Consider the following 11,463-nt stretch of genomic DNA (forward strand, 5'->3'; position numbering starts at 1 on the left):
ATCCATACATCAATTGGTTCAAGTAGTAGTACAAGTGCTAAAAGGAGTGATTTAGAGAAATTTTCGTGATAGATTTTTTGAAGAATTTTGAGACAAAAAATTATAATTACACCAAGAATTCTCATAGATTCAATGGCAAGGCTTGCAATTCAAAAAATCTCGTGAAATTATTCCACCAGGGACCATTTTGCCAATAGTTGATTTTGTAGAAAATTACACATTTGTTGCAAAAAATGAAATACATAGTGAATATTATCATTCTGACCAAGTCTCTATGCTTGTCCATGTTATATATAAACATAATGAAAAAAATGTTGATCATATAGGAAGCATCAGTGAGAATTGACATGTTATTAAAGAATATCATTTTCATATAAGCAACAATCGTACACATGATACACATTTTGTACAACATTTCTTTGATAATATTTATGCCTCATTAGAAAGTCATGGAATAAAATTCAATGAACATTGGATATGGGCAGATGGATGCAGAGGTCAATTCAAATCTTCACGATCATTCTTTTGGTTGTGTCGTCTTCATATGAAAACCAACATTAAACATTATTGGAATTTCTTTGAGACTAGTCATGGAAAAGGAGAACATGATGGTGCAGGGGCATGTATAAAATGATCACTTCAAAGATATCAAATGGACCACTTCGAAAACTAAATTGTCTCACCTGAACAAGTTGTTCAATGGTGCATTGCTACACTAAGCCATGCGACTAACCCATCAAGGGAGGTACGCAGGTATGTACCTATACATTAACTCAAGTATATATTTTTAATATAGGATAATTTTTATTAATTTTCTAATCTTAAACATTTATAAATTATATAGTTAAATAATTGATCAATGATTATCTTTGATATATAAATTGTAATTTAAATATCATATTTAAATTCTTGTTTGAATTTCCTATAGGTTTGTTTAGCATATTGGAGTCCAAGATGTAGATAGATCAATTACATATGAAGCTAAAATAGTGAAAGGGACTCAGAAATTGTATTCAATTAAAACAAAAGAGTACCAAAATGCATTTGTAGTTGATAGAAGAAAATAATCTTATTTTTGTTCTGTTTACATAGAGGACACACAATTCAATGATGTTTGTGAAAAAAATATGTATGCAAAAGCTTAGCAACATACATAACTTAATACAAAGGGGAAAATGTAACTTGCAATATTAAAAGAGATGGAATCAAAGGAGACTATAGTGTCATTTGAAGGTGATCGAGTTTCTGATCTTGTCAGAGAAGGTAAAGTTTCAATTGCTTTCAAAGGATGTATATATATAAATTTTTATCTTTTTAAAATCACTGTGTATAAGTATCTAGATAATAGTTAAAATATAGATCTGAATAGATAATAAAATCAAGTACATGTTGATAACTAATTTCTTGTTAATTATGATCTGAATTTACACTTTTTTATTATTATGAAAGAGATGTTTTTGCTATAGTTGCACTCATTAACAACATAGAAAATGTCAAGTATTATTTGATGCAGGTGCACTGAATGAAAGATGAAGTTATGGGAAGAGTATGATGATAACAATTTTATATATGAAAGAGGATCTATTATACTAAAAGGATATTTTTTCCAACAAACTCATCAAACCGAGAGTCATGTTTACTTTCAAGACTATCAACGCGATGCCATAAGTTGTCAATATAGCCACTTGGTGTGTGCAGTGCACACAAACTTGATAGAAGTTCAATCAAGAAAAAATCAAAAGTTAAAAATGGAGAATGTCAAAATCTAACCATGAACGGATCATTGAGGATGGCATTCCATTATAGTTTTTTTAATTGAATTGTCCAACAATATATTCTCCTTATTCATCTTTGAGAAAGAGTTCAAGTAGATTGTTAGCCTTTATTTTTGTCCACTCTTAAGTTGTCCATTCTAGCTAACTTACTAAGTGTTACAATTGTTTTCATTAATATGGCAACTTTGTTCTTAAGTTAAAAAGAAATTCATTTTATTGTGTTTGTCCTATACATGTAGTGCATTCAAAACCTAATAAAATAACAATGCATGCTCCACACATATTTTTTAATATTTGAAAATTTCATAAATACTTTAATGCAACTTCCATTGGTTCAACATCACAATTTTTAATTCTTAATCTCTAAGCTTTCTCAAATTTCATGAAAAATGCAATTTAGTATCTGAAAGTAGAGTTTAAGACAAAGAAGGTACAATTTAGAATGAATGTTTTATAATGCAATTTTATAGTATATTTTCATTGAAAAACATCACAAAACCTAAGAATCAACCCAAATCCTTATTATATTCTACTAACATTATAAGAATCGTGTAAATCATCTTCTGGATTCATCGCATTAGGTCTTGTTTTGATCGACGTTTCAAACTAGCAACGATGGTTCATCTTCAGGATGTGAAAGATTAGTGGAAAACTGTTCTTCTTATTCAGTTTAATAAATAGATGTATGAGATGCATTGCCAATAGATATTAGGGATTATTAAATTATTATTGAATTATTATTTTATTAGGGTCATATTTGTTTTAATTTATATCCTATTATTTTAATTATATTTTATTATAATTGTTTTGATTTATATTTTGTTTCTTAATGGGGTCATAGTTGTTTTAATTTATTTCCTATTCTTTTAATTATATTTTCTTATAATTGTTTTTCTTTATATTTTGTTTTTTAATTGTATGTTACAATCTTTTATTAAGATTAATACATAAGTTATCATAGTTATGAAATTTATATGGTTAAGATATTTTAATATATTAAATTGAAATTTGTTTAAAGTTTTTATTATTAATTTTAAATTCTTGTTAAATTATATTTTATTATGGTCATAATTAATTTTAATTATAATGGATTAAACCATTTTTTTATTTTTATTTGTTCTTGCGATGAATTCGAAAGATGATCTACACAATTATGAAGATCGCAAAAACCTAAAAGATAAAACTATAAGAATCATCATGCGAAATGTACCAACTAAATGAAAATTTACAAACGTTGTTTCATATTTATGAAGTTATGTGTAAAACATTTAAGCATCAAACCATGAATCATTCTAAATGTTACATGTTTTAAATAATGTTTATTGTTGATTAAACTTATAAACTATAACTTGAAACCTTACATCAAAGAAAGAGTTGGAAGTTGACTAGAACAACAAAGAAAAGTTGGATCCATGAGAACTTTGGTGGATAATAATGAAATAAAAAATGGCATGCATTCATTTAATTTGAAACATGCATCACTTGAAAATATGGTATGGGGAAGTTGTAACTATTACAAAGGGTATCGAAAGTTGGGTAGCAACTTTATATTAAAAGTTAAAAGTATCAACCCGCACCCATAGTAGCCCTTCTATACAAGATGATGACCTATTCATGAATGCAAAATGATCTATAGCTATATGGTTGTTTTAGACATCTACACTATTATAATATTAATTCAAATGAAAAATGTACCAACTAAATGCAAATTTACTTTCATTGCTTCATATTCATGACCTTAAATGTAAAACCTTTAAGCATCAAACCATGCATCATGCAAAATGTAACATGTTTTGTAATGCAATTTTATAGTATGTTTGCTTTGAACAACTTTATATTAAAAGTTAAGTATCAACCCACGTACATAGTAGCTCTTCTATACAAGATGATGATATACTCATATATGAAAAATGTATATTATATTTTATAATGTAGTCTTAAGTTATGAATAAACATTTTAGACATATACACCATAATAAGATTCATGAATGCAAAATGTACCATGTTTTATAATTTGCAATTTTAGTATTCATTAAACAACTTCATAAAAAAACTTTGAACAAAACCTAAGAATAATGTATACTAACATTATAAGAATCATCATGAAAAATGTACCAACTACATGCAAATTTAATTTCAATGCTTCATATCCATTAATTTAAATATAAAACCTTTAATCATCAAACCATGCATAATGAAAATGTACCATGTTTTATAATGCAATTTTATAGTATGTTTTCCTTGAATAACTTTATATTAAAAGTTAAATATCAACCCACATCCATAGTAGCTCTTCTATACAAGATGCTGATCTATTCATGAATGCAAAATGTATACCATATTTTATAATGCAATTTTAAGTTATCATTAAACATTTTAGACATCTATATATCATGATAAGATTCATGAATGCTAAATGTACCATGTTTTGTAATTTGCAATTTTACTATTCATTAAACAACTCGACAAAACAACTTTGAACAAAGCCTAAGAATTGAATCTACTAACATTGTAAGAACCATCATGCAAAATGTACCAACTAAATGCAAATTTACTTTCATTTTTTTATATTCATGAACTTAAATGTAAAACCTTTAAGCATAAAACCATGCATCATGCAAAATAAAGAGTTCTATTTAAAATGCAACAAACCATGTGTCATGAACCAAACCATGTATCATGCATAATAAAAAGTTCTATTTAAAATATGTCAAAGAGTTATACCATTATAAAAGTAAATATAATAAAAAGTTGTTAAATAATTATCTTCTACTAACATTATAAGAATCTTCATGCAAAACATACATAAACTCAAAAATTAGCATATATTAAATATCAATTCATAATAAAGAGTTCTATTTAAAATATGTCCAAAATTTATATCATGATAAAATTAAATATAATAAAAATATTGTCAAATAAAAGTTTGCATCAAAGAGAATCTCACTGAAATATATGATCTATCAACATCCTCGTTCTCTTATTATTATCATGGGTGCCCTACACAACATGTGTAATATGCATATATAAATAAGATTGTGTACTTTAAAATTAAGTGAGAATTTAATCATCAATTTTTTTTTTTAAATTTTTTTATTTATTTATTTTTTTTTTTTTTTATAAAAGGTTTCAAATTCTATGCAATACCTCATGGTTTTCCCCTACATTGCGCCCTCATGGATGCCCTGTACAATAAATGCACAAGTATATATTAAAATTTTAAAATTGCACATGAAAATGCATAAACTCACAATATTAAAAAAATGTTACAACTTTTTCAAATTGTGTAGATGATCCTATCCCCATAGCTAACTCCATTGTTAATGTCCCTAGAGAAGGGAATCTATCTCCATAAACCTAAAATTCAAAAATTTTAAAACTATAAGACAAAGATCTCATTTTTTAATGAAACTTGCTTAAGTTATAAGAAAATAAAAGTGAACTATTCAATACTTCTAACAAATAAATATTTTACAAATCTCCTAATAGGGAGGAAGAGAGTGGCATTATGTCGAGAATGTTAGAGGGAATATAATTTGTTGACATTTAATTATATATGTAATTATTTCTTTTACAAATATGTCTTCACAATATCAATATAATACAAGTTTAAAATAATAGTATCAACATGAACTCTTAAAAAAAACTAACATCTCTAAACATATTTTGATTGGAACCTAAACCTGGGACCATGATATTATTTAAATTTTCATTCAACAAACGACTTAATTGAGAATGGCAAACATATGATACATTCGTGTTAGATTATATCTGAATAATTTACAAAATGTATGTGAATCAACACTAACACATACATTACATTACATTAGAATATCCACCCTAAACATTAACACATACCGATCCCATGCCCTCCTCCTCATGACCAATTAGGTCTTTCCAACCATCTTGACAACCCTTTGGATATGATTTAACCTCTTCATAATTCATATTATCTATCTCCTCATCCGATTTATATACAAAATTAGCACATGCAACATCTCGTGCTCTTTGTCAATTTAGACTGACACCAATTCTAGTCAATGCAATATGTATGTTGTCTATAATGGCATCCCTTGCTTCTCGACCAATCTGAGAAGTGGGATCCATTTATGACTTCAAATTTACTAGACGTGGAGGTTGAGGTACTAAAGGTGGCGAAGAAAGTGGCAATTTAGTATCCCTTAATGCGCCCCTATGCTCATATGTTTGACATTTACCAATACCATAAAATTCAAATGGAAGGTCAGTATAATCAGGTCTCATACCCAAAGATAATTTTGCAAAATAATGTGGAACCTCATCATTCCATGGAAGCTTTCCATATGCTGCAAGGAAACTATTATACACATGGTGGGCTATATCAGGGTGCTTGAAATATTGCACCTTAAACATCTTTCTTTTCAACCCTTCTTTAAAATTAACATATATTTTGTAGGTTCTTTTGTAACCCTTTTAATTGCTTTGACCCATTTATTGAGACCCATCAGTGTTTCCTTCCTACACCTCATCATATCTATAAATCAATCAGTTTTTGGTCCAAGGTTCTTCTAAATATCAAGAAATGAACTTAGAGAGTGCACAACTATTTCTAAGCTTTGTCAACTCTTTGCAGGGAGCTCCAAACTCGCAAGATATTTCTTCAATTTTGAATAATGAGTTATGCACCTCTGTAACGTACATTGTTGGATATTTTTTTCCAAAGGAATCTGATTAGGAATATCAGATGGATAGGTGGTAGTTGGTATATGGTTTTCTTCTTGAATATTTACTTCGATCAAAATTTTCACCCCTGCTTCAATATTTAATTACATAAATATAAAAACATGTGAATGTATTTATACACATGAAAGATAGACATGTACACATATATGTACATACAATTCATTTACATGTACAAATTTATTTTAACATATTTTTTATTATTATATAATTTACCAAAATGATGAGGATCATGATGATCTAATTGAGATTCATGACAACCCAGAGATGGTTGAGCACCATGACGCCCAAGTACATGATTTGATTGAGCTTTTTGACCATCGGGAGAATGTTGACCACCCTCAGATGACGACATAGTGAGAGATTCTTAAAAAAAAATTAGAAATTATAATAAATTAATTAAGTTAAATTGACAAAAATCTATTCAATATATGTACATGTATATATGATTCTACCAATTTATCATTTAAGTAAATGAACATAAACATATATATACCATACCATGATGATGTGAACGATGGCCCTCCATTGATTGATCTGATACTCTCTTCGACCTAGTGAGAGATGCTCCTAAAAAGACAGAATTTATTATAAATTAATAAAACTAAATTTAAAAAAATCAATTCAATATGTATGTAGATATGATTCTACAAATATCATTTAATAAATTGCACATAAACATATACATACCATGATCATGTTGTAACAAATGATGGCCCTTCGCTGATTCATCTGATACTCTCCTCCATCCATGACCAATCTCATCTGCATGCATAGAAAGTTGCCCTCTAGTCAATGCATGAGACCCAATTGATGCTCTATCCCATTTACGCCTCGAAGAATCAGGTGGTAACTTCTCATGTGATGATCTAGGCCCTTGATATATATATGATCTTTAGAAAAACTCAAGTTACCTCATGCATTTAAAAATATTTAAAAAGATCAAGAATCAGAAAATTAATAAGACAAATAAATGTAATTATCCAAGGGTTTCCTCAAAATCATTTTGTGTAAATTCTTCATTTCAAATATACTCAAGACTAAAAACACAAATGCCGAAGTGCACATTTTGAGAATTAAATACAAAATTTTCTAAAACATGTCAAATTCACCAAGTTTTGCTTACATAGTGGGGGCACACTTAGTATAGTATTGAAAGAAACACATGGTCATTAAAAACACCACATTTATAACTAAAAAACACACACATATCAAAGATATCTTACAAATTCCATCAATAAATTTTCATGGAAAGCTTCTTGACACCAATTCATCTTTTACACACAAACCTTGAATTGGTATTTCCCCATACAATAGATCACTAGATATCCTATTAACATTTAAACAATGTCTAGTGCTAAATTATTGAAATTGACTAGAAATATTTTTTTCTTCTCCATGCAGTTGTTTTAAATTCTCCTTTTTGACTTGGTACACACTTTTCATCTAGTTGCACACGAGTTCAGAATTGGTGATTACTACAATTCTATTGGATCTATACTCCCTAACTATTCCTAAGCCTTATATCAATGCAATATATTATGCTTCATTGTTTGTTGTCCTTCCAGGTAAATTCTTTTTCCTTTGTAGGACTTTGTTCGTCGCAATACTATATAGAACATAAGTAATCACAACTTGCCCTGGATTGGGATAACAAACAACTTCTATGCATAATGTCCATTAAAGGGTTTTCTAATCCCTGTAAAAAACAAACTCAATAAAATGAATAATATATTTCTTTTTTGAAAATGCCTTAGATTATGGGAGAATTATGAAAAATAAATATGTATTGTCATGGAATGATGGAATATTACATGATTTGTTGTGATGAACTGACCTAGTAGAATAATAATGGCAGTTTACAAATCAATGCAATTGGGAAAACGTCTTAACAAATGTTCTCATGTTGGAATGCCCTAGAATAACATTCAAACACATGCTACATTACATTGATTTTCGATGATGAGAAAATATTTTCATTATGAAAAATTAATGTGATTTTCAACCCAAGTTAGGGCCTCTAATCTTGTAATAGTTACTCCCATGAATCTCCATACCCCTAAGAAAAAAATAATTATTTGTACTTCCATGCCTAATGATATTCCTTCACTATTCAATGAATATTTTACTTATCATGAGAATACCAATCCTTGAAATTAGATATATATTTTCATGTCTATCAAGTTTGGACTATACTATATCGAAGGTTAACCTATCACCATCATGTTATGTATGATTTTGTTGCATAAATTGCACATTTAAAAAGATTATACCCACATTCAAATCAATAAACAACTAATTTGTAAGGGCTTTCAACTTCTATATAAGTAATTCAATGCTTTTCTATGAGGCAATAAGGGTTGATTTTTGTTCATGCCACTAAGTACATTAACATACATAAATCCTATATTTATCTTCAATATTAAGATAAAAAACATTACAATTTTCATCTTCCATATAAGTCATTCAATGCTTTTCTATGAGGCAATAAGGGTTGATTGTTGATCATGCCACTAAGTACACTGACATCCATAAATCCTATATTTATCTTCAATATTAAGATAAAAAAACATTACAATTTTCATATGCATAAGATTGTTGGCTTGCTTGCCTAAATCCATGGATTAAAACATCAACCAAGATTTCTACATATTGGATGTTATTCATGGATAGGACAAGTTTGTAAGGAAACAATGTGAATTCGAGAGTTATTATGGCTTATCACTTAAATATCCAAATGTGTCACTACATGCTAGTGATCCTACCACTTAAACATCACCGATCACTTATGGCTTATCACATAAATAAATATAATAAAATAGGGGAAAAGAGGTGAATATAGATCACTTATCACTTATCTATAGAATATATGAAGGGGAAAAGAGATGAATATATCATTTTAAAAGAGGTGAATATATATAATATTAAATTGAATTAGATTGATGATAGAGTTGAAATCAATAAGAAACAAATCATATGATTTATAATAATTTGGAGTAGCATGATGCAACCCACTTATAGTTCTTCCACTCAGAGACTCAAGATAAATCATGAGTTCTTCCACTGATATTAGCTAATGCCAAGAGTTTTTCACTAATTTAAATTAAAAACAATTTTCTTAAAAAATGTATTTATAATTTTAACATTGAAAGGAAAACAGATTGAGGCTATTTTATAAATACATCTTGAATATAAAATCTAATTCATTCTAGTTTGTAAGAGAAATTTAAAAAAATGGAAGAAAATTTACTAATCAGTAGGTAGTAGTTCCTATATCTATAATGTGACGAAGATGAAAGAATTTCATATCATGATTATTACTTGTGTACTCTACCAGGATCAATTCTACGCAGATTATTCCCTTTTCCAAAGGATTTCAATCCAATTTCTAACTAAGTGCAAACGACTCCCCTTTTTACAAGGATCATCTGAAGCATGGAGATATCTGTTAGTGCACAAGAGAAATTTATATATTCATACAGATAAGTGCTACACTATCCTCACGTATAAGTAATATATATACTTTTAAGTGATTAGAATATAACTTTAAGATTTGCATTGTATATTACATGATTACTTTAACAACCTTGGGGTGTTAATTTTTCATATAACCTTTTATTATTTTGGCCTGCTCAATTTGCGTCTTATCTTTTATGGAGCTCTTCTTTTCTGGTACTTAAAGTGCCATATTCATGAACCATTGAAGATGCACCCATTCTTCTCCAAATATTGTAGTTCAGCTTCCTGATATGCATTTGTGTTTTCTTCATTGTAACTGGATGTATTATCTTAATCCCTTTGACCACTTTTTGGACCTCCCCACATGCCCACAATTTTTTTCTTAAACCTACAAATTTTGATTGGTTCCATTATCTAGTTACAACTTTTGTTTAAAGTCATGGTATTTCAGGTGTAGATGAGAGAAAATGATTGTTAGCGCAGTTGAGAGGTGGATACATGAGTAATAAAATGAACAATAGGTCCAGTTCCAGAACCTTTTTTAGCAGAAACACAAAGGACATAAGTGATGCCATAGATTGGGAATTGAGGGCTAGAGGCATGTTGGTTCAAAAGAGAGATGATGGTGACGCTACAACTGGGCCTATGATTAAGGTTAAGGTTTCCTATGGCTCATACCAACATGAAGTTTTGATTCCTACGTAGGCTACCTTTGGGGACCTCAAGAAGCTATTGTTTAAGGAGACTGGTTTGGAGCCTTAGGAACAAAGGATTTTGTTTAGAGGAAAAGAGAAGGAGAATGATGAGTGCCTACATATATCAAGTGTCAAAGAAATGGAAAAGGTGATTCTGATGGACGAACCTGCCAGTAAGGAGAGGACATTGTAAGAAATGAAGAGGAATCAAATCATTACAAAATCTTGTCAGACTATTTTTGCAGTCAAGGCTGAAGTGGACAAGCTTTCGGTATAGGTTTCTGCAATAGAGGCAACTGTGAATGGTGGAACCAAGGTTGCAGACAATAATTTTATTGTGGTAACTGAGATGCTAATGATCCAGCTACTTAATTAGGATAGTATCATGGAAGAAGGGGAAGCTAAGGTGCAAAGAAGAATAGAGGTTCGAAGGGTATAAAACTATGTTGAGACAATGGATGATTTAAAGAGGCTTTTTGTATCTTTAGATGTACATCCCTCATGATATGAATCGGCGTGAGCATTGCATCATTTCAATTTCAATGGATTTTAATAATTTCTAACTCATACTTTTTATCATTTTTAATAAATGGCTATAACACAAAAGGATAAAGTTTTTCGAGGAATTATAGATCAATAATTCTTTTTTGGTGTTCTAAAGCTATATTCTCCGCAGAGTTGAAGACCGATATTACTTGGGCAACCGATGTGTGATAATTTCATGTATGTTAGCTAACTAGTATTGAAGTAGAAACATATAAACTATAATTTGTGAATGTATCCCATTGCAACTGATTCTCTTATGTGTAAATGAA

At 29.1% G+C, this 11,463-nt stretch overlaps 1 pseudogene; it reads left to right on the forward strand.

Annotated features, from left to right (window-relative positions):
• The first annotated feature begins 1,755 nt into the window (after positions 1 to 1,755).
• LOC149251904 (BAG family molecular chaperone regulator 1 pseudogene) lies at positions 1,756 to 11,153 on the forward strand (annotated as a pseudogene).
• The last annotated feature ends 310 nt before the right edge of the window (positions 11,154 to 11,463 follow it).

This window comes from Pinus tabuliformis, chromosome 7 (assembly GCF_031772625.1).
Source record: "Pinus tabuliformis cultivar Carrire ecotype Pingquan chromosome 7, CPIR1, whole genome shotgun sequence".
NCBI lineage: Eukaryota > Viridiplantae > Streptophyta > Pinopsida > Pinales > Pinaceae > Pinus > Pinus tabuliformis.